Here is a 23,377-nt window from a genome sequence, read left to right on the forward strand (position 1 = left end):
AAAGAGGAAAACTTAAAGCTGGCGGGAATGGGAAGGGGGCTGCATGGAGAAGGGGTGTCAGGACCATGAATTCCAGGGCACATGGTGGCTGGGCATCTGGCTGGGCAGCCAGAAAGGTAACCCAGTGGTCGTTCAGCCAGTGAAGTCGTTATCACCAAAATCTCGGCTTTCTCTGCCCACCGAAGTCAAATAACAAAATTATGGAGACAGAGTTGGGAGGAAATAGAAAGGTGGCTTTAATCTTGAGCCAGTGGAGGAAAGACACAGTAGGTTCATGCCTCTAGGTCTGTGCCCTGCCTTCCATGAGGAATCTGGAGGATCTTACAGAGGAGGGCGCACAGTCAGAGGCAGGTGATAAGGGACAAAGTTGTGAGCATCTTGTATTCTTCTTCCTCTTGCATTGTTTTGAACACAGTCATATGCTGGTGTCTGGTAGCCCGGGTCGTTGGGTCCATTGTCTTCTGTTTATTGCACCGCGGCTTTCTTTCTGAAATGCAAAAAGAGAAAATCTACAAGGGGTGGTCTGCAAACAGTGCTGTAAAGGTGATCACCAGATACAGGATGTGATAAAAAAGAGTTAAAGGATAATATACAGGTAGGGCAGTGGTAAAGAATTCACCTGCTGATGCAGGAGACTCAAGAGATGTAGTTTCAATCCCTGGGCTGGAAAGATCCCCTGGAGAAGGAATTGGCAACCTACTCCAGTATTCTTGCATGGAAAATTCCAAAGGAGGAGGAGCCTGGCGGGCTACAGTCCATGGGGTCGCAAAGAGTCGGACACCACTGAGCATACATGCACACATACACAGGTGCAGAACATAGTTCCTGCAGAGTTAGAGGGTGATGGGTGTGGGATGTAATTGACATATCAGGTCAGTCTCTTGAAAAACAAACTACAGATTAGGAACAGTTAAAATCAAAAAGATTAGTTACAGACTACAGACTAGGAATGGTTAAAGTTAAAAAAGAACCCATCAAAGGGCAAGAGAAAAAAATAGAAAAACTTTTTCCACTGCAACAAAGTAGTCAAGGGCAAGGCTTCGTGGGTCATGGATACTTGCTACAGAGCTTGGACTTCTCCTGTTGGAACCTGGGAGACACTCAAGCATTGTGAGCATCGTGGTGACGGTACTGGATTTGTTGGTGACATGAGACGACTCTCAAGACTTTGTGTGATGTGATTTTAGGTTGCTCAAAAGACCCTCTGTCCCTCTTTCATGCATTTTCCTACATCCGGCTGTCTTTTTGTTGTTGTTCAGTCACTAAGTCATGTCTGAGTCTTTGCACCTCCAAGCATGCCAGGCTTCCCTGTCCTTCGCTGTCTCCTGGAGTTTGCTCCGATTCATGTCCATTGAGCGGGTGATGCTATCTACGATCTCATCCTCTGCTGCCCTCTTCTTCCTTTGCCTTCAATCCTTCACACTGGTTATCTTTCCTTTATGCTTCTACCTGCACCACCTGGCCTGAGAACTTTCTCTCTTGGCCTCCAAGGTGGTCACAAGACCCAAGATCCACCATCATTCTCTGCCTTTTGAGAATCTGAATGTTCAGTTAGATACGCAGATATGATGGCCATGGCAGCAGGTAGAGCAAAGTTTTCTTGTAGCAGCCATGGGAGAGAAGGTTCACCTGTTCTACTTCCCAGGCCCTCAGGGCTTCCCTGGTTCATATCTTTCCTAAAGTGTGGTTACTCATCCTCATTTCCGAGAGCTTCCCCAGTGTTCTTCAAATAGATACATTTTGTGCTGAAGTTAAAGGACATTTCTGTTATTTGTTATCAACGCTTGGCAAATGTACCTGCAAATATAACCCTTGATTTCTCCCTTGCAAATAGCTAATGACTGTACTTTCTATAGTCTATTACTTAGCTTTTATCACTTACTGATAAGCAATGACTCTAGGCAGAAAAGACTGTGGGTTTCTCTAAGTCATTTACATGTTAGCATGAATTATTGCTAACCCTTTAATTAAGGAGTATCTTGAAAGTGGCAAAGACAATAGCGTGGAGAATGGGGGAAGTATGTCACTGGGCAAGAAAGAGGAAATAGAGTTTCTAGAAGGCCCAGTTAATGGATTTCAGAGTTTCTCTAATGTTAATCCCATCTTCCTCATATTCTCCTCTCTCTTATTTCTCCATTCTTGACAACTCCTGTTCTCTTCAAGACTTCTGGACATCTCTAAGAAATCTAGAACATGTTGATCGTGACTGTCACAAACAGAGGGGTACATTTCAGGTCATTTAGACTCTTCCATGCACAAGGTCACTCTCTCACACTGAGCATGTTGTCTGTAGATGGACAGTCCCAGCTACAGAAGACTTGCTGTTGCTCCCAATAGTCAATTCCTGTGAGGGTTAGTGCTTGTCCAGAGCTGAGTCTGACTTCCTGCAAGGTTCACACATTGGCTCTAAATTTTTTTTCCTGAAACATGCCTGCTCCATCATCTATGGTTAGCTTACAAACAGTTGAAAATAGACATCATGGGAGTTGAAAGATTTCTCTGAGCGAAATATATCCACACAAGACATATCTTTTCATTGCCGGTGAGCTCCTCACACTGGATTATTTCCCCATCTTGTCCTTGTCTTTTTGGAAACATAAGTCCCGGAGTTGGACACAGAGAAAACTCCAGATGAGGTTTAATCAGTTAAAGCACACAGATCACTTCCTTTGATCTGGAAATATACACGCCTAGTTCTATTGCCTATTTTGTTAGTTTTCGAAATAACTGATTTGTTGCAAGCTTGGTTTTTTTCACATGAGAAGAAATTATGGAATGGAAAGTAGACAGAACTAAGTCATAGAGGCTCATATGCTGTGCAAAGGTATTTTGACTCTTACCTGTAGATGGTAGAAAGCATGATCTGTAGTCAATAGGTCTTGAATCTCTTAAAAGTTTTGTTTCCAGTTGAGTTTTTTGAACCAAAATACAGGAGCTTCCATTTGTCCCAGCGTGTGCCCTGAACCGGGGGGTTGCTTCTATGGATTTGACCCTCTAGGGGCTGAGTCATACTCTATACTGACTTCCTCCATCCAAAGAGATTTCCATTTCTTATTTTTAAGCATAGCTGCATCAACCGTGTGCTGTACTCTGCTCAGATGTTCAGTTGTGTCCAACTCTTTTGCAATTTCATGGACTGTAGCCTGCCAGGCTACAAAACTAAAGAACCTCTTGATGAAAATGAAAGAGGAGAGAGAAAAAGTTGGCTTAAAACTCAACATTCAGAAAACTAAGATCATGGCATCCAGACCCATCACTTTATAGCAAATAGATGGGGAAACAGTGGAAACAGTGGCTGACTTTATTTTGGGGGGCTCCAAAATCACTGCAGATGGTGACTGCAGCCATGAAATTTAAAGACATTTACTCCTTGGAAGGAAAGTTATGGCCAACCTAGACAGCCTATTAAAAAGCAGAGACATTACTTTGCCAACAAAGGTCTGTCTAGTCAAGGCTATGGTTTTTCCAGTGGTCATGTATGGATGTGACAGTTGGACTATAAAGAAAGCAGAACACTGAAGATTGGCACTTTTGAACTGTGGTGTTGGAGAAGTCTCTTGAGAGTCACTTGGACTGCGAGGAGATCCAACCAGTCCATCCTAAAGGAAATCAGTCCTGGGTGTTCATTGGAAGGACTGATGTTGAAGCTGAAACTCCAATACTTTGGCCACCTGATGCAAAGAGCTGACTCATTGGAAAAGACCCTGATGCTGGGAAAGATTGAAGCCAGGAGGAGAAGGGGACAACAGAGGATGAGATAGTTGGATGGCATCACCGACTCAGTGAACATGAGTTTGAGTAAACTCCGGGAGTTGGTGATGGACAGGGAAGCCTGGCGTGATGCAGTCCATGGGTCTGCAAAGAATCTGACACAACTGAGCGACTGAACTGAGCCTGCCAGGCTCCTATGTCCATGGGATTCTCCCAGCAAGAATACTGGAATGGGTTGCCATTTCCTATTCAACCAGGGGATCTTCCTGATGAAGAGATTGAACCCATGTCTCCTGCAGTGGCAGGTGAATTTTTTACCACTAGAGCTACCTGGAAAGCTCCACAACATTCATACATATATATTATTCATTAACTCATTCCATCCTTAACTTAGAAAAGGAGGGAAAAACTTGAAATGGAAAATCTTGCATTTCTCCCTGTCCAATCTCATAATGCCAATTTTACCTTGGCTTTATCTTTCAAGATCATGCTGAATTTTGATTCTATCATTTACCTTATTATCATTTATCCTATCATTTACCCTATCTATCATTTACCTTATTATAAACCTCCCTGTCAAGTTTGTTTCTCCTTCTTATTTTCCCATAAACCTTCCATATTTTTCCCAAGGCAGAGGATCCTGGCACAATTTAATTGTTTCAGAAATCAATAAATGTTGGGGAGGACTTTGGAATCCCACTGACCATGGAATTATGGGGTTTGAATCAAGCTACCAAGATTTCAGGGCTTAGCAGGTGGTGCTAGTGGTAAAGAACCCACCTGCCAATGCAGGAGATCTAAGAGAGGTGGGTTCGATCCCTGGGTGGGGAAGATCCCTTGGAGGAAGAAATGGCACCCCACTCCAATATTCTTGCCTAGAGTATCCCATGGAAAGAGGAGCCTGGTGGGCTACAGTCTATGGGGTCATAAAAGAGTCAGACATGACTGAAGCAACTTAGCACACACATGCACCAAGATTTCAACAGGCAGTGGGATTCCAGGTGATAAGTGGGTTCCCCTGGAGAGATCTGACTTCAAACAGAAGTGCAAAGACTGGCTGATTTGCACCTCCTACTAGGAGACTGTTCAGGTGCTGAGGCAATGGAGGCAGGAGCATAGAGGGTCATAAATTCGAAGGCAGAGTGGGAGGAGGAAGAAACCCGAAGCGGCTATTCCCAGGTTCCCTGCTGGATCTACTACGACTCTCAGTCTAGCAAAAGGCCCCTCTGCCTCCTCTGCCTCTCCGCTCCAGAGAACGGAAAAGTCAGCATTCTCCCCATGCTGATGACATCTGTTACTGCCAGGGATTAAGAACGGCCTCCAAAGATATCTGCCCTGTTATCTGTTATTTCCAGACTGAACAGCCTAAAGTTATCCACTCTAAAACCAAAATAATTTTTTTTTTGGTTTTGTTTTTTTAATGGTCTAGTAAGACCTGCTAGGGAAATTCTCCAGGCTAAGATGATCAGGCTCATAATCTATGGAAATGGATGGCTCTTAGGCCAGCTAAGGAGGTCTGTGTGCATCCTCAGCCTTTTCTCAACCACAGTGATATCACTTTTATATGTTCTTTATATGGGACTTCTGCATCGAATTTACCTAAACAATGAGTTCTATGCTTTAATTAAGGTCTTAAAAGTGTTGCCTGGAGCTTTTTGAAATTAATCTTGCTTCTGTTTGTCTTTGGGTGGGAGCAGAGGGAGAAACATGGCATTTCCTGGTGGCTAAGATGGTAAAGAATCTGCTTAAAATGCAGGAAACCCAGGTTGGATCTCTGGGTAGGGAAGATCCCCTGGAGAAGGGCATGGCTCCCCACTCTAGTATTCTTGCCTGGAGAATTCCATGGACAGAGGAGCCTGGCAGGCTACAGTCTATGGGGTCACAAAATATTGGACGTGACTGACTAACATACACACACATAGAGGGAGAGACAGTGTTTGGAAAAAAAAAAAAATTGACTCTGCCATAGATTATCTTGAGTCACCTGCAGGTAGATGAGACTGTGGCCATATGTGTTTGTTAATTGCAAGAGATTAAAAACCCTCCTTAAGTTTATCAAGGATCATTCATTTGCTTATGTAATGGGTAGTGCAAAGGGTACCTGCTTCAGGCACAGCTGGATCCAGGTGCTCAAAGGCTGTCATCAAGCAGCTGCCTCTGCTCTCATTCAGTGATGCTTTCTCTTTTCTTGACTCTTTAATTAATCAGATGACCAATTTTAAACTAATCACCTTGCTCAGGAGATGGAGAATGCTTGCTGTCCAGCCTGGGTCATCTGTCCACATCCATAGGAAGGCCAACAGAGAGAAAAGGGGAAGTCTCTAAAAAGAAATGAAAGGAAAAGTGTTGGATGAACAAAATGATAAAATTTATTCCTACCACTGTAATAGAATAGAGACCCCAGAAATTAAGCATGTTTATATAGAATCTAATATATGGATGCAGGTAGTTTGACAGATCAGTGGGGAGATGAGATTCTGTTTACCAAAAGGTGTTGATAAAATGGTCACTCATCATGGGAGGAAAAAGGTGAAATTGGATCACTGCCTGACACTGCACTAAAAATGAATTTCAGATAAATGCGAGACCCAAGGGTCATTGTAAAAACTTTCAAATTCTTATGTAATGTAGTGAAGAATATCTTTCTCATTTTAGGATAGGGAAAAAAAATAAAGATAAAAAGCACAAAGTATAAGAGACTGAAAAATTTAAGAACATTATAATTAAGAAATTTTGTTAATCAAAAAAGACATATTAAAGAAAATGAAGAATCAAGCTATAAACTAGAATATATACAAACGACACACACCAGGCAAAAGGTTAGTATAAAAAGACACAAATATCAAAACATTTAAGAACTCTTACAATGCAATAACAATATGATAAATCAATAGAAAAAATAAGCAAAAGACATGGAAAGACATATTACTAACCCAAAAAATATGCAATAAACTTATGAAGAGCCGTTCAACCTCAAGGGTAATCAGTGAAATGCAAATCTAAATAAATCCTGATGAGATGGAATTTTATGTTCAGGTAATTGACAGAAATTTAAAAGTCTAACAATATCAAGTGTTGATCAAAATGTGGAACAAAAAGAATGCATATTATACACTGCTAGCTGGAATGTGAACCGGTATCATTATTGTATAAGACAGTTTGGCATCATTATGTAAAGTTGAACATTTATAACCTATAAAGAAAGCTGAGAGCCAAAAGGCTCTGAGAGTCTCTTGGACTGCAAGAAGATCAAACCAGTCAATCCTAAAGAAAATTAGTCGTGAATATTCATTGGGACTAATGCTGAAGCTGAAGCTCCAATACTTTGGCCACCTGATGTGAAGAACCGACTCATTGGAAAAGACCCTGATGCTGGGAAAGATTGAAGGCAGGAGGAAAAGGGGATGACAGAGGATGAGATGGCTGCATGGCATCACCAATTCAGCGGACATGAGTTTGAGTAAACTCCGGGAGTTGGTGATGGACGGGAGGCCTGGTGTGCTGCAGTCCATGGGGTTGCAAAGTCAGACAAGGCTTACTGACTGAACTGAACTGAATCAATGAGGAGTTCACTCCTAGGTACACCCCTAAATGCATTTCTTACATATGTGTCAGCAGATGTGACAAGATGCCCATAACGATGCTAACTTTAATAGTAATCCAGAGACAACCCAAATGCCCATGGACAGGAAAGCGGATACATATGGTGGTATATTTGAAGGGGATTCCCTGGTAGCTCAGCTAGTAAAGATATCCATCTGCAATGCAGGAGACCCTAGTTCAATTCTTGGGTCGGGAAGATCCCCTGGAGAAGGGATAGGCTACCCACTCTGGTATTCTTGGGCTTCTCTAGTGACTCAGCTGGTAAAGAATCCATTCAGCAGTGAAAAAAGATTGGTTGAGGCCACAGAAAACAAGAAAAGTGTACCTTCATGACGATATACAGCATACTTTTTCAATACAATTCAAATAACCACTGGAAACAAAAGTTATCTCTTTTAGGCACGCATTTATATATGTGATAAAACTGTGTCTTAAAAAAAAAAAGGAGATGACAAAGTAAAACACCGAACGATGTTTACTTTAGGGTGAGAAGGACCAGGAAAAGAGCAGGCGAAAAGCACGTAAATGTGTGGAAAGATCTAGCTCTGGACATGCCCTTGGCTCACGGGTGTTCGTTGCATGGATTGACTCTGACAGTGTGTCATGACTGGAGGATTTTCATTCATCTGACTCTGTGCTCCAGAGATCCGTTTGATTTTTGAATGGTAAGCTGTTGGATAAATGCATGCAAATATGAAGGCAAAGATCAGTGCTTAAGAGAGACAATCAGAAGCTGATGGTTCGAAGATGATGTTTAAAGCCTTGGGAAGAATTTGGATGAGGAGGAAGAATTCAAGGAGGGAGGCTTGTGGTCCCCACTGTTTAGAGACATGGCAGAGAAGCTGAGCCAAGACGGGGCCCCGAGGAAGGAAGAAGAACACTTGAGTGTGGTGTCTGCACCCTAAGAAAATAACGCATCTGAAGAAGAAGGTAGTGGTTAGCTGTGTTGAGAAAGGTCAGGCCAATGAAGTGACCACTGGATTCCAAGGTCACTTCAAGGTCATTGGTGACCTTGAGCAGAGAAGTTCCTATGGAGTGCAGCAAGATGAAACCTCTTGATCTTTGATGTCACCACCCTGCGTCAGACCCTTTTCTGTTTATCCCCCGTGACATCTCTGCCTCAGTCTGGTTCCCCACCAGCCCGTCTGCACCATATTAGACACAGGCCCGACTATGACTGTCCCTGCTGATGTCTGCTGATGCTGTATCTTCATGACAAGACAACTTCACCAGCAACCTTTCTTGGTGCTCTTGTCTCTTTAGTCTATTTTGAGCTTCTCAGAGTCACGTGTCTGCCCACCTCCAGGTGTGTGGCCTTGAGGGCCCATCTTTGCCCAGCCAGCAGTCTCTTAAGACTTTGCTCACATAGCCCGTGCAGAGTCTTCCCAGTCTGACCCTCCCTGTCTTCTCCTCATCTGGCAGAGTTTCTGGAAGGGGGCAGCAAGCTGAGAGATGTGGTCACCTCGCTTCTGACTCTGACTCTGCCACTGATAATCTTGGTGACTTGGAATCAAGCCCTTTCCTGCTCTGGGTTCTCTATGTCCTAATCTCTGAAAGGAGGGGGTTCAACTGGGGTGCTTTGAAGGCTCCTTCCCTCTGGGATATTCTGATTCTAGGGACAGAGGTATAGATTTCTATTCTGAACTCCTGCCATCAAATGTTTAGACAGAGTGACCGTAATCTTCTGTTCATAGGAAACTCACCTGGCCTTTGGCCAGTCAAGAAGTGGGGCTATGGACACACAGTGAGAGACTGTACATGGCGCCCAGTTGCTGGGTGGTTCTCCACCTAAGATCAGGGCTCTTTTCCTCAACAGCTAAGTATGGCCAGCGTCTAAGACTGGCTAATGCTTCCTAGGTATGGCAAAGAACCCATCTGCCAATGTAGCAGACCTAAGAGATGCAGGTTTGATCCCTGGGTCAGGAAGATCCCCTGGAGGAGGGCATGGCAACCACTCTAATATTCTTGCCTAGAGAATCCCGTGGACAGAGGAGTCTAGAAGGCTACAGGCCATAGGGTTGCAAAGAATGGGACACGACTGAAATGATTTAGCACCCACACATAATGGGGCCTGTCTGAGTCCAGCACAGCCAGTTCCTGGTTCCTTGGCTTCTTTGAATTGCAAAGGCTTTGGGGAATAAAAGGGAATTTTATTTTAAACCATTATTATGCGACACCAAAAGTGTTTCTCGTTTTGAAATGCCTAGTGACGATCGGTTTTATTTTTATACCCACCATTTCCTTGCAAAGAAATTAAACAAATAAACAGATGCCTCTCTCTCTCTGTTTTGGCTTGGGTCCACAGAAAATACAGTGCTTCCTGCACCATCTGCTGGCTCTGTAAAGGTAATTAACAAATGCACACTATTCCCAGATGAGGCTGGTTTCTAAAGGACAAATCACACCAGGCAAACGGGAGAGAAACAAAATTAGACCGTGGCAGGCATGCCGGCGGCTACAGACCCGGCCTCCACCGGAGTGCGTTGTTACAGCCGCTTGTCAAATTTTAGCTCCTGGAAATGAATTCAAATGGATTTAGCTAAGGAAACTGAATTTCACTCCTGCTGGGAGGCCCTTAATAAGGGGAGAGGACAATTTCAGGGTGTCCAGGATGTTTGTTTCTCAGATCTCATCCTCTGTCTTTATTTATCATCATTTTCTTAAGAAGGAGAAATTAAAACAGACCTCAACAAAAGCTCAAGATATAAGGTGGCATGGGACTCTGAACTTTGGTTTCAGAGGCAGGTAGATTTGGAATCTCAGTATCTGTCTGATCTGCCAGTATCTGTCTGATCTGTCTGATCTGTGTAGCCCCTCTGAGCCTCGTTCTCACACCTGCACGCTGGGGACAACAGTGATACGGAATGTTCAGACTCATTGTCACAATGAACGAGATCATGGATTCAGGTCAGGGGCCACATCCAGTGTCTGGCCAGTATGGAGCCCATGGTCAGTGGTAGCTGCTGTTAACATCACTATCAGGTAAGGATTCAGGACAGATGGCCTAATCCACTCTCAATGGCAGGGAATTAATAACCCTTCTAGCAAGATCTATATTCTAAAAGGGGCAGAAGCTCTGAATGTAAAAGGAGAGACTAGAAGAGTTGACCTTAACAAAAACCTAACCCATTTGAAAAGACCCCAATGCTGGGAAAGATTGAAGGCAGGAGGAGAAGGGGATGACAGAGGATGAGATGGCTGGATGGCATCACTGACTCAATGGACACGAGTTTGGGTGGACTCCGGGAGTTGGTGATGGACAGAGAGGCCTGGAGTGCTGCAGTCCATGGGGTCGCAAAGAGTCAGACACCACTGAGCGACTGAACTGAACTGAACTGAAGTCTTAAAAAGATGCATTTAGGGGCAGAAGATACAATTACCATCCATACATATTCAAAATATCTAAAACCCAACAGAGTAAGTGCTCATTTGGACTAAGATTGAGGGGCTGGAGTAGGAGGTATGGGGTGGAAATTTAAAAAGTGGAGGAGAAAATGGGCTGCAATAAGATTGAAATAAGAATTGTGGAAGCAGAGAATTGTCTTCCTGGGAATAAGGAATTATTTGATATGCTTAAAGTTGTTGTTGTTGTTCAGTTGCTGAGTCGAGTCTGACTCCTTACGACCCCATGGACTGTGGCACATCAGGCTCCTCTGTCCTCTACTATCTCCCGGAGTTTGCTCAAATTTATGTCCATTGAGTCAGTGATGCTATCTAACCATCTCATCCTCTGCCACCTGCTTCTTCTTTTGCCTTCAATCTTTCCCAGCATCAGGGTCTTTTCCAGTGAGTCAGCTCTTCACATCAGGTGGCCAAAGTATTGGAGCTTCAGCTTCAGCAATAGTCCCTCCAATGAATATTCAGAGTTGATTTCCTTCAGAATTGACTTATTTGATCTCTTTGCAGTCCAAGCGACTCTCAAGAGTCTTCTCCAGCACCACAGTTCAAAAGCATCAATTCTTCAGTGCTCAGCCTTCTTTACAGAGTTAGAAAGGACCAAACAGGAGATAATGAAAAGATGGGGAATCCTGGCATGCATCAGTCCATGGGGTTGCAAAGAGTCAGACATGACGTAGCAGCTGAACACCAACAACAAACAGGAGATGGTTCTGTAATCTTATAGAAGCTCAGAAGCTACAGAGTGAGGGGATGAGGATGGTGGCTTCTTTGTTTTCTTTGCCTCTGACTGGTCAAGTCAGGGGTCAAGGAACCTGCTTCTGGTTCCCCAGAAAAAAAAAATCCCAGAAAACACTGTTCAATGAGAGACCCAGGGCTGCTGGAAGCAAAGTCAGAAGGTGGATGTTTGTTTTCCGATGGCGGCAAAAGATGCCCCGGCCAGTAAAATGATAATGTCTGCGGCCCTTGGACCCCTCCCTGATGGCTGGAACTTCATTTTTGTGGAGGGAAAGAGTCTTAGTAAATGTCAAATTCACCCACACTTGCTGCTGGTGCTGGATCTCTTAAAATATCACCTGCTAAGGGGCACCTGGCCCATGGCCAGAGGAGCCAGCAGCCAGCAGGCCCACCTGGAGAACAAAAGCTACCTCCATCTATCTGCCCTGAGCTTGCTCAAGGAACTTTGTCTTCTTCCTACTCAACAGCCTTCGATACTGACCTTCTCCTTGGTGACAGCTAGGAATTCAGAGCACGGTGACCTCAAGGCATCCAATTCTTCCTTTGAAATGCTTTGGAATTCTACCTCTTCCCTGATGTGTTCCCGAAAACCAGGACCAACCGAGGATAAATGCTCCTCCTCTGTTCTCTCTTCACGTTAGGGGCATCCTGCCATCACCACTCCTCTGATCTACTTCCTCATAATTTACATAAAAAAAAAGAAGTAGCAATTACTGTAGACAGTACGGTAGTGGGTGTGTTAACTGGGCACATGATGGCAGAGAGAGGCTTCTTGTAAGAGAAAATCCTCAGTTCCGAGTCAGGAGTTGGACTTTCCTAGATCGATGAGATTGGAGAAGGAAATGGCAACCCACTCCAGTGTTCTTGCCTGGAGAATCCCAGGGACCGGGGAGCCTGGTGGGCTGCCGTCTATGGGGTCCCACAGAGTCAGACATGACTGAAGCGACTTAGCAGCAGCAGCAGCAGATTGATGAGGGGAGAATGGAATTCCAGTATAGAGACTTGGAGAAGCCTTGATGGGTGGAATCACGACTGTGGTCCTATTTTCTTGGCTGGAGTATTTAGGGGGCGCTGAAAGCGGGTTGCAAAGCTAAAATCAGAAACAGCTTTGCTTTACAATGGCCAGGCCATGGAAGCAACCTAAATGTTCACTTACAAAGGAACGTGTAAAGAAAATGTGGTATAGAGAGATCCACAATGGAATATTGTCCAGCCATACAAAGAACAAAATAAAGCTGTTTGCAGCAACATGGCTGCAACTAGAGATTGTCATACTGAGTGAAATAAGTCAGACAGAGAAAGACCAGTATCAGGATATCACTTACATGTGGAATCTTTACAAAATGATACAAATGGACCTGTTAACAAAACAAAGAGTCACAGATGTTGAAAACAAGCTTGTGGCTACCAAGAGGGAAAGTGGAGGGGAGGGATAAATTGCGTGATTGAGACCGACGTACACACACTACTAAATATAAAATAGATAACTAATGAGGACCTCCTGTGTAACACAGGGAACTTACTCAGTACTCGGTAATGACCTGTATAGGAATGTGTGCTTAGTTGCTCCGTCGTGTCCGACTCTTTGCAACCCCATGGACTGTAGCCCACCAGGCTCCTCTGTCCATGGGATTCTCCAGGCAAGGATCCTGGAGTGGGTTGCCATTTCCTTCTCCAGGGGATCTTGCAGACCCAGGGATTGAACCCAGGTCTCTTATATTGCAGGCAGATTCTGAGCTACCAGGGAAGCCCATGGTATATGAGAATAGAACTTAGAAAAGAGAATATTTGTTTGTGGGTGTGTGTTAGTTACTCAGTCGCATCTGACTCTTTGTGACCCCATTGTAGCTCACCAGGCTCCTTTGTCCATGGGATTCTCCAGGCCAGAATATCAACCTGGAGACCTTCCCCATCCAGGGATTGAACCTGGGTCTCACACATTATAGGCAGACTCTTTACTGTCTGAGCCATCAAGGAATCCCAAATACATGTATACGCATATGCATATGTATATGTATATGTGACTCATTTTGCTGCTCAGCAGAAACTAACACAACATTGTAAATCAACTAGACTTCAGTAAAAATTCATTTACAAAAATAAAGGGCTTTCCATGGCCTGTCAAGGAATTTAGCCTTTGTCTTGGAGACAAAGAAGTCCATTCAGAGTTTAAATGGTGATGACATGATTCTATGTGTTTGAGAAGGCTCATTCGAATGTCCATGGGGAGAAGGGATTGGACAGTAGCAAAGGAGACCAGGGTGCAGGTTATTGAAATCATCTCTGTGAAAAACGAGAAGGGCCTGAGATATATATGAGATATATATATATATCTATATGCAGTCAGTGCCTTACATATAGAAAGTGCTCACGTGGTGACATCACTAGCAATGGGCACGACTCGGGAGGAATCTCAGATGACAGATGACATCCAGGTTGCCCACTGGCATATTTGCTTGGGCCTGGAATTCCTCTATTAATGAGAGAGAGATTTGAGGATGAATTTTTCTCATTTCTCTTTTGCCTGTCCAGTGACTATTTTGGTGGCGTAATTATTGAATTCAGTGGAGTTTGCTTGGGGTGGAGATAGGACGAAGAAAGTATCTGGGTGGCAAATTTAATGCTTGGACGATTATTTTGCATTTTTTCACAAACACAGGCTCTCTTGATAAAGCAGGTGCATTTGAGCAGATGGCGCTATCATCCCCCGATTTTACGAAAGGGAACTGAAGGGCAGGGACTGAGGCGCCTGTGCAAGGCTGATTCCTGAGGAGTAGCTTAGAGCCCAGGACGCAGCCTCTCAGGACAGAGGCCCCCTCAGAACTCGGGCATCCTCAGAGGAGGCGGGAGCTTCTTTACCTGTATTTTCATGGGCATCCTCTCCCTCCCAACTGGACCTGGCCGCTGGTAGCAGAGCATCCAAATGCTGAGGTCTGAGTTGGAAATTCTACAAATACCTGCAGTGGACACGAGGCCAAGGACGGGCATTTCTGTAGCACCCAGGCCCTCTCTTTATCACCCCAGCTCCCACACACGTCACACAGCTGAGATCTGTGATGATAAGTGACAAAGACTATACTGTAATCTCCCTGGGTCAGGGAGATCCCCTAGAGGAGGAAATGGCAACACATTCCAGTATTCTTGCCTGGAGAATCCCATGGACAGAGGAGCCTGGTGGGCTTCAGTCCATGGGGTTGCAAAGAGTCAGACCTGATTGAGTGATTGAGCGTGCATACTGCAATCTGGGGGTTTCACAGGTGGCTCAGTGGTAAAGAATCGCCTGCAATGCAGGAAGCACAAGAGACTCAGGTTCAGTCCCTGGGTTGGGAAGATCTCCTAGAGTAGGAAATGGCAACCGACTCCAGAATTCTTGCCTGGAAAATCCCATGGACAGAGGAGCCTGGTGGGCCACAGTCCGTGGGGCCACAGAGTCGGACACAACTGAGTGATTGAGCACAGCACGTACTACAATCTAGGCTTCTCTCCACCCTTTCATCTGCTTTCTTCCCTGTTCCCACCCTTGAAATGGCATCGTAATATTTATGGAACAAGTTCAAGTTCCCTGCCTGGCACTAGAGAGCACCCCTGACCCCATCTGTCTTCTCTTTCATCATCTGTCCTCCTGTCTTTACATGCACCTTCTCTTGTAACCAGAGTGTAGATGACGTTGGCTTTCCTGCCCCTGGGGTTGCCTGTACACTGATAGGGTCGGGTAAACTTGAGGTCAAGCCCACGCTCTGTAATTTATTAGCTGTGTGATCGTAGGCAGGTTTGCACAACTTCACTGAGCCTCAGTCTGTTCTTTACCATGAAGCTAATTATCCTTTCCTTGCAGACTTGTGTTAAGAATGAAGCAAATGTATGCCACGTGTTAGCACACACCAAGTATGCCGTACTATCAACAACCACCCTCTAAGATCAGTTCAAGACCAGCCCCTCTCATATCCCTGGTCATCACACAGAGCAATCTCCCTCCCTTCTGCCTCCTGGAAACATAATAATTGCTGAGATTTATTGAGTATTGAGGGCTTCCCAGGTACAGTGGTAAAGAATCCACCTGGAAATGCCAGAGACACAAGAGAAGTGGGTTCGATCCCTGGGTTGGGAAGATCCCCTGGAGAAAGAAATGGCAATCCACTCCAGTATTCTTGCTTGGAGAATCCCATGGACAGCCTGGTGGGCTAGAGTCCATGGGGTCACAAAGAGTCAGACATGACTGAGCGTGTGCACACACGCATTGCTATTGACTCTAGGCCCAGTACTATTTTCATGGATGATCTTAGCTGACTGCACCACAAGCTGAAGCATCTTTCCTACCTGTTTGTTATCGTTGTAGAAACTAAGACTCAGGAAGAGTCAGCTATTAGCCTAAGGTCAGGAAGCTAAGTAGGAGGGGAAGGATTCCAACCCAAGCATTCTCATGCAGGGCCAGAACTCTTAACTGTGCTGCTGGATCTAAGATGTCTACACCTGAAAAGTATATCCTGGGAGATGTAACTAGAGTTCCTCTTACTGCGTGTTCCACTCAGACATTCATGGAGGCCCTTGCGTGTGCCAGCCATGCACAGAGAGAACCAACAAGCAAGGTCCAGTTGTAAGGACCTCAGAGTCAGTTGAGAAAAGGATGTAGGCACCCAAACCAATGCCACTCAACACTGCAGGCATGGCAGCTGAGCTTGTGTGCAAGTGAGGTCAGTGTCAATCTGGGGAGGTCAAGGAGGACTCCGTGGAAGAGGTGGTCATGTGTCTTTCCCATCTGGCATCCTTCTCAAGAATTAGCATTTCTGGATCGTCCTTTAACTTCCAATCATTTTCCTTCTCTCACCCTTTGGAGGGAGAAGCTTGTTTTGTAATCTTGGGGTGCTATAACAAAACACTGTAGACTGGGTGGCTTAAATAGTAGATATTTGTTTCACACATTTCTGGAGGCTGAGATCAAGGTGTTAGCAGGATCAGGTCCTGGTAAGCACCCTTTTCTCAGCTTTCAGATGCTGCCTTCTCACCGTGTCCTCACACGTCAGAGAGAGGGAGCTCTGGTCTAAGGCGTCCTCTTCTTATAAGCTTACTAAGTACATTGTGTGCCTACCTTCATGACCGCATCAAGCCCTGATGAACTCTCCAAGGCCTGTCTCCAAATACTATCCCACTGGGGATTAGGACTTCAACATATGAATTTGGTTGTGGGGGGTGGGGGTTGTGGAATAGAAGCTTTTGGTCCATAATAAGCTCTGGGAGTTGGTGATGGACAGGGAAGCCTGGCATGCTGCCGTCCATGGGGTCGCAAAGAGTCGGACACAACTGAGCAACTGAACTGAACTGAAGAACTTTTTGGTCCATACAGAAGTCTTTAAAATAACCAAGTGCCTGCTAAGTTGCTTCAGTCATGTCTGACTCTTTTAAACCCTATCGACTGTAGCCTATTGGGTTGCTCTGTCCATGGGATTCTCCAGGCAAGAATACTGGAGTGGGTTGCCTTGCCCTCCTCCAGGGGATCTTCCCAACCCAGGGATAGAACCTGCATCTCTTATGCAATTCTTCAGGTGTAATAGCATGGTGATGTCATAAAGTGAGAGAGAGGAAAATGAGGGAGTTATTTCTTTGCATTGTGGGTGCTCCTCTAAGGCTCTGAAGCTTGGAAGATCCAGCATAACTATTTTCAGGCAGGAGAAAGTCAGCAGGCAGGAAGCCTCAAGGTTCTGAGGCAGTCCCTCTGGAATCCAAAGATAGAAGGACTGAGAAGGAGGAGAAGGGGGTTTCAAGAGAGGATGGGACTCCTAAGTCACCCTTCCAGGTAGATTCTGCCAGAGAAGGACAGGTTAAATGATGCGAAGGTGGAGACACGTTTTGTATTTCCATCCAGGCTCCCCGTGTACCTGTGACCAGCAGGGATCAGACTGATGTGTCCAGATGCCCTTCTTTACAGTGAGATTAACTCAAGCAAGAGACAGACAGCAAGATCGTCTTTGTGAAGTCAGGAACGTGGCTCTGCCTCCTGTGTATGAACAGTGCTCCACCTGAATGTTGAACCCACCCTCAGAGGCAGCTCCCTCATCAGGGACTGAGTCATGACTGATCACGCTCAACTGTGTAGCCAGCCCAACCTCGTCCCAAGCCCCTGTTCCCCCTCTCTCTGCTAGTCTAGCCTGTCACTAGACCTCCAGCTCTGCACTTGACCCCTAGTCGTTCCCTCCGCCCACGCCCAGGGGCCCCCACGCTTCTCTCCCTGTTGTCTATTCCGTCTCCTCCCTACAGTTGGTCAAGTCCGAAACTTACAAGGTTTGTGATGGGTTGCCATGGGGCTCTTGGTTCTATGTATGTTTCCCTTTTGGTGGCGCAGTGCTCCAAGCTGGGTAGCACGGTGAGCATCTTATACTGGGTGGGATGATAAAAAAGATCCTGGAGTTGGTGTCAGAAAACCTTTCACCTCAACCCCAGCTCCTGCACTTACTGGCAGGGAGATGTCGTGTGTGTCCATCTTTCTGATCCCAAGCTCCCTCCTGCCAGGGTTTGTGAAGGTCACCACCACAGCCCAGGGGTTGCCACTGCCCACCCACCATAAACAGGGGTGAAATGTGACACCCACACAACCAGGGCTGGCGAAAAAGCCCCATCCTGGGCCCTGTTCTCTAGGAGGGCAGGGGTGCAGCTTCCGAGACTCCAAGCGCATCAGGTAAACAAGCCCATAAGAACCTGACAGGCTCTTTCCCAGCCTCAGTTAGGGAAACAAAGGCTCCCTTTAGGCTGCACCCTTCTCCCAAAGTCCCTGAGGCTGCTCTCTGCTTCTCAGAACATCCTCAGAAACAACTGGCCCTTGTATTGATGACACAGAAAATCAGGATCAAAGAGACTGATGACTCATTTGAGGTCACTGGAAAAAAAGGTGTTGGATCTCTACTGGGTTTCTGCTCCTCCCAGCTCTACCCCTCTGCTGCTAATTAAGAATCTACCTGGTGAGGCAATTGCATTTACAAAACTCCCTCTGTTTGCAAAGTGCTACTGAAATGTGGTTATAAGGGGAGTCCTCTAGGAGGCCTCTATCCTGGAGGACTTTACAAGCTGAGCCCAGACAAGTGACAGATGACATCTGATCAGTCCTGAGTGGTGCTAGGGGCTTGTCCTGAAGCTGGAAGCAGGTAAGGCTGAATGGAAAGGGTGAGTCTGAGTAATATTAAGAGCAGAAATCACAAAGCACAGAGAAAAGTGGAGGAGGCGTCATTAGGAGCAGCTGCCAAATGAAAGCGGCAGGGCCTCGGTGGGTGTGGACTTGCCCACCGACTGCCTCTCTGGGGTTATCCTCCCCCACCTCCCCCCATCCTCCACCTCTGGGCCCCCCCAAAAACCAGGACCCCAATTGGACTTGCCGTTGCTGGAACACGCAGGGCTCTTTCCTGCCTCCCTGACTCTGTACACGGAGCTCCCTTCCCTGGAATGCTCCTTTCCTCTCGTGCCTACAGGAAGAAGAAAAATTGACTCCATCTCTCCTCTTCAATGAGGCCTTTGCCAGCTTCTATAGACAGAGATGACTGCTGCTGCCTCAGGCCCCATTTGAATTGCAGTGAAAAGAACAGTGGGTCCTTGAGGGTTTGGTGTGCACGCATGTGTGTGTTTGTACATATGTGTATCCATATGTGTGTGGTCTATATAGAAATCATAGGTAGCCAGATAAGGTGGTAGTCCCTAGTGGTGCCCAGCTCTTTGCCATCCCATGGACTGCAGCCCACGAGGCTCCTCTGTCCCTGGGGTTCTCCAAGCATGAATACTGGAAAGGGTTGCCATTCCCTTCTCCAGGGGATCTTCCCAATCCAGGGACTGAACCCAGGTCTCCTGCATTGCAAGCGGATTCTTAACCGTCTGAGCCACCTGGGAAGCCATAGACAGATAAAAATCTCAATTTTTAGAGCAAGTCTGTGATATTAGCCCCATTTTACTGCTGAGCCTCCATAACAGAGGGCTGGAGACTTTAACTTTCCTGAGATGATTCAGCATCTGAGTTTGGACTGAGGCTCAAACTCTCACTTCCTCTCTCAGACAGGCTGCTGCTGCTAAGTCGCTTCAGTCGTGCCCGATTCTGTGCGACCCCATAGACGGCAGCCCACCAGGCTCCCCCATCCCTGGGATTCTCCAGGCAAGAACACTGGAGTGGGTTGCCATTTCCTTCTCCAATGCATGAAAGTGAAAAGTGAAAGTGAAGTCGCTCAGTCGTGTCCAACTCTTAGCGACCCCATGGACTGCAGCCTACCAGGCTCCTCCGTCCATGGGATTTTCCAGGCAAGAGTACCTCAGACAGGAGGAAGTCCTTCTCCATTCCAAAGACGGTGACATCTGATTCACCTGCCTCACGGCTGCCCCTGCTCTCAGGGCCCAGCTCTGGAGCGGAAATCCAATGCACATCTGTTGAATAGAATTGATTCAAAGAGAGCTGGCAATTAGAAGGCTTTTGCAGACGTTGGTGGGACGAGGTGCGGTGGCATAAAAGATGAGTGAGGAAAGCAGGAGTCAATTAGCAGAGGATGCTCCAGCCTATGATAAGGAGCTTTAATTTGACGGGAGACAATGGGGAGCCATTCATTGCCGAGCTCGGGGAAAGGTGGTGACAAGCCCCTAATGACACATGAGGGCCTTTGAAACCTCTAATTGCTGCCTGCAATTTTCCTATTTCCTTGCAGAAGTGACGGGCCAGGCCCAGAGGATGAGCAGGGGGCTGCCGTTTCCCAGGCTGCCCCGCCCACAGCAAGGTCTCCAAGATATCACCAGCCCTTCCCCAAGGGCTGAGCAGGGAGGCTGTGAAGGAGCCCAGTCACTGCCCCTGCCTGTACCTGAACCCTGATCAAGGTCCTCCCAGCCTCCCACACCCAACAGCTTATGTGGCTCTTGGGATGGAAGGAGTCTGCAGGGACCCTTGGACCCCTCACCCCGTCACAACCCTCAGGTACCATCACTATTGGCCTTTCTGCAAACTTCTACCCTTCTCCACCCTTCCTGTCCCACCTACAAACCCTCCCTGGTCTCTGTCCAAAGAGAGCGTCCACTGCTTCCCAGGATGTCAATTGCACCAAAGCAGGAGGCTTCCCCGCCCGCCCCATCACCACGTTAAGAGTCCCCACACAGAGAGAGAGGAAGGCGATCATGAAATCCTGCTTGTCGGAAGATGGCGGGCTGCTGGGGATTTCATCATTTATTTTTTTCCAAGCTTGGGATCCCTCGCTTCTTCTGTCTGGCACAAAACCGTGAGGAGACCAGTGCCTGGGGCTCTGGCCTCCCAAAGCCAGTGATCCGCCAACAGCAGAACAGATTCCAGGCGCACAGGACAATGGGCTCTTGAAGCCGCAGAAAGTCGCTCAGTGCTGTATTGTTTGCGTGTGATGCGGCTTCTTGAGCACACACAAACACTCCCTTTTTTTTTTTTTTTAACCAGCCCCGTGACAGTGACTTAATTACCGCCAAAGATGCTGAGAAGGATTCAAATTGCAAACGTCTTCCCCCACCTTCCCCCCAACCCCGCCCGCCCCGCCAAAAGGGAAGGAAATAAAACCAAGCCCCACACATGAGACAAAAAAGCCAGGCACTGGGCAGGAATGTGAACTCGGCAGCGGGTACCAGGTGCATTAATTACACTTGATTGCGTGTGGGTTTACGACTGTGATCACTGGCGTTCGATCACTGGCCCAGCATCTGTGCCCAAGGAAATCCTTGGTATTTTGCAAAGCAAGATGAATATTGGCCAGATGGTGACTTCACAAGGGCATCACTCATGTAGCATTTTCTTGCCCCAACACAGATTTCTGTGAAGGAATCTTGAATGCCACGCCGAACAAAACAGAACAAGAAAACCCAGTCCCCCCAGGAGGCGCAGCCGTAAGCTGAAGATGAATGGTTTTGACAGTGACTCCGACAGGAGCCCACATGGCAGGCAGGTCCCAGGCTCCAAGCTGCAGATCCTACCAACCCTGTCACAAAATGACATCATCCCGGCATCTTCAATGCCCAGTGGGAGGGGGAGCCCCGAAATGTCACTCTGCAGGAAACTGGCTCCCTTACCTATTTTTTTTTTTTAATTAAGTTTGTGTGGTGATGGGTCTCATCAGCACCTGCTTGCTTGGTAATTTGATTTTGATGGTGACCAAGTGGTCTTGCCTGGAAATCCCCACAGACAGAAGAGCCTGGCGGCTACAGTCCGTGGGGTCTCAAAGAGTCAGACACGACTGAGCAGCTAAACAACAAAGGGAAGAATGTACTTTTGGCTTCAGCAACCAGGACTAGTTCCCAGGCACTGGAAGGGACACTGAGAGCGAAGCAAATGTCTTTTGAAGCTCTTAAAAACAAACAAACCAAAGCCCTGGTGTTATCAGGCCACTCTCTAGCAAGCAACATAGCCCAGTTCCGAGTTGGTCTGAGAAAGGTCTTGCTCTCTGAGGACTAATGTGCATCTGACCCACATGGAGTTAGAAGAGTAGGCGTCGCACACCTGCCAGTGGCATTTGAAGTGTGGTCAGCCTGTCTGGAATCCATGCAACTTCTACAACCTACACACTTCAGTCCAAAACCACAAAATAAGGACATGCAGCTGAAGGTCACGCTGCTTCAAAACAAGGTCAGCCCGAGACAGTTCAGAAGCAGATATAACCAGAGTATGCAGCTGGGGTGTGGCCTTTTCACCCTCAGGGTTTCTGCTCACAGACCCTCCAAGTCATAATGACGTGGGGCAAGATAGGACAAAAACCAGCCTAGAAGACGACGTCGCAGCATCGTTTTCCTGATGTTGTTCCTTGTCTTCAAAGGCATCATCCGGTTGTGTTAAAGAAATAAATAAGAGTAGTAACCCCAACCGGGGACACACCCACTTGCACACCCACTCTCTGAGACGCACGCTTCCCCACCCATCAGTCCCTGTAGCCTGCTGCCTGGTGTACTTGTCCAGAGAACGGGCCCTGACGTCCAGGGCCCCGCTCCCCCACCTACCTGCTGTGTGACCTTTTTCAGGTGACTTGACCTCTCTGAGAGTCAGTGTTCTCAAGAGGTAAACAAGGACAAGAAAGAGAACCTAGTGCACAAGCCGGTCAGGACTGAGGAGATGCTTTGACAGCGCGGAAGGGAGCTTGGCACTTGGCAAGCGCTCACGCTGTTGTCGTCCAGTCGCTAAGTCGTGTCCAGCTGTTTGCGACCCCATGGACTACAGCACACACCAGGCTTCCCTGTTGTGCACTAACTCCCAAGCTTTGCTCAAACTCATGTCCAGGGAGGCAGTGATGCTAGCCAACCATCTCCTCCTGCCTTCAGTCTTTTCCAGTCTTTTCCAATGAGTCGGCTCTTTTGCTCAGGAAAGTGCTTGTGAAAGGTCAGCAACTATTTATTACGCAGCGCGGCAGCTGTGGAAGTGAAACAGGACCTTCGGACCTCCACCAAGGGCACATCTGTCTTAAGTGGTAAAAATAAGATTGGCGGAACCCAGGCCCTTCTGGGCTGTTGCTTCCTGCTCTGTTCGACGGATGCAAATTCGTGGCACGAAGCCCAGGGACCGCGGGGCCTTCTCCGCAGGCGTGATTTGGCAGGCCACACTGGCAAGCAGCCCACCTTACCCCATTTAAAAAAAAAAAAACCTCTATTGTTTCTGAGAAAGGCTATTTGATCCTCCAAATAAAATGCTATTCGCTGTGCCCCCGGAACAGAAACAGCTCAGGGGAGCCAGCCCCTCCTACTAAGAATCTGCGGCCCGACACCAGCCAGGAGGGGCCGAGCCGGGTGACTCAGCAGAAAACGGCCTGTTGCTTACTTACAGCCCGCCTACCCCGCAGGCCAGGAGAGGAAGGCCTCTGTGAGGCAAATGGAAAAGGACTCTGCTCCCCACCCGGGGCCCAAAGCATCCTTTGTCCCCTGGGACTTTAGACAAGAACCTCCGTGTTGACATTTCAGCTGGCAGAACCAGCCAGGC

At 46.9% G+C, this 23,377-nt stretch overlaps 2 long non-coding RNA genes across 3 annotated transcripts; one reads left to right on the forward strand and one right to left on the reverse strand.

Annotated features, from left to right (window-relative positions):
* Nucleotides 1-221: 221 nt before the first annotated feature.
* Nucleotides 222-12,259, reverse strand: LOC133249873 (uncharacterized). Its single transcript, XR_009737151.1, has 3 exons — nucleotides 11,930-12,259; nucleotides 5,813-6,032; nucleotides 222-487 (listed from the first exon to the last, which is right to left on the reverse strand). It is a non-coding gene; the product is annotated as an uncharacterized LOC133249873 (long non-coding RNA).
* On the forward strand, nucleotides 10,153-22,053 carry LOC133249872 (uncharacterized). 2 transcript variants are annotated; one of them, XR_009737149.1, is made up of 4 exons: nucleotides 10,153-10,296; nucleotides 17,309-18,581; nucleotides 20,115-20,377; nucleotides 20,864-22,053. It is a non-coding gene; the product is annotated as an uncharacterized LOC133249872 (long non-coding RNA). The 2 variants fall into 2 exon arrangements; XR_009737150.1 differs by having other exon boundaries at nucleotides 21,227-22,053.
* The last annotated feature ends 1,324 nt before the right edge of the window (nucleotides 22,054-23,377 follow it).

Source organism: Bos javanicus, chromosome 6 (genome assembly GCF_032452875.1).
Source record: "Bos javanicus breed banteng chromosome 6, ARS-OSU_banteng_1.0, whole genome shotgun sequence".
NCBI lineage: Eukaryota > Metazoa > Chordata > Mammalia > Artiodactyla > Bovidae > Bos > Bos javanicus.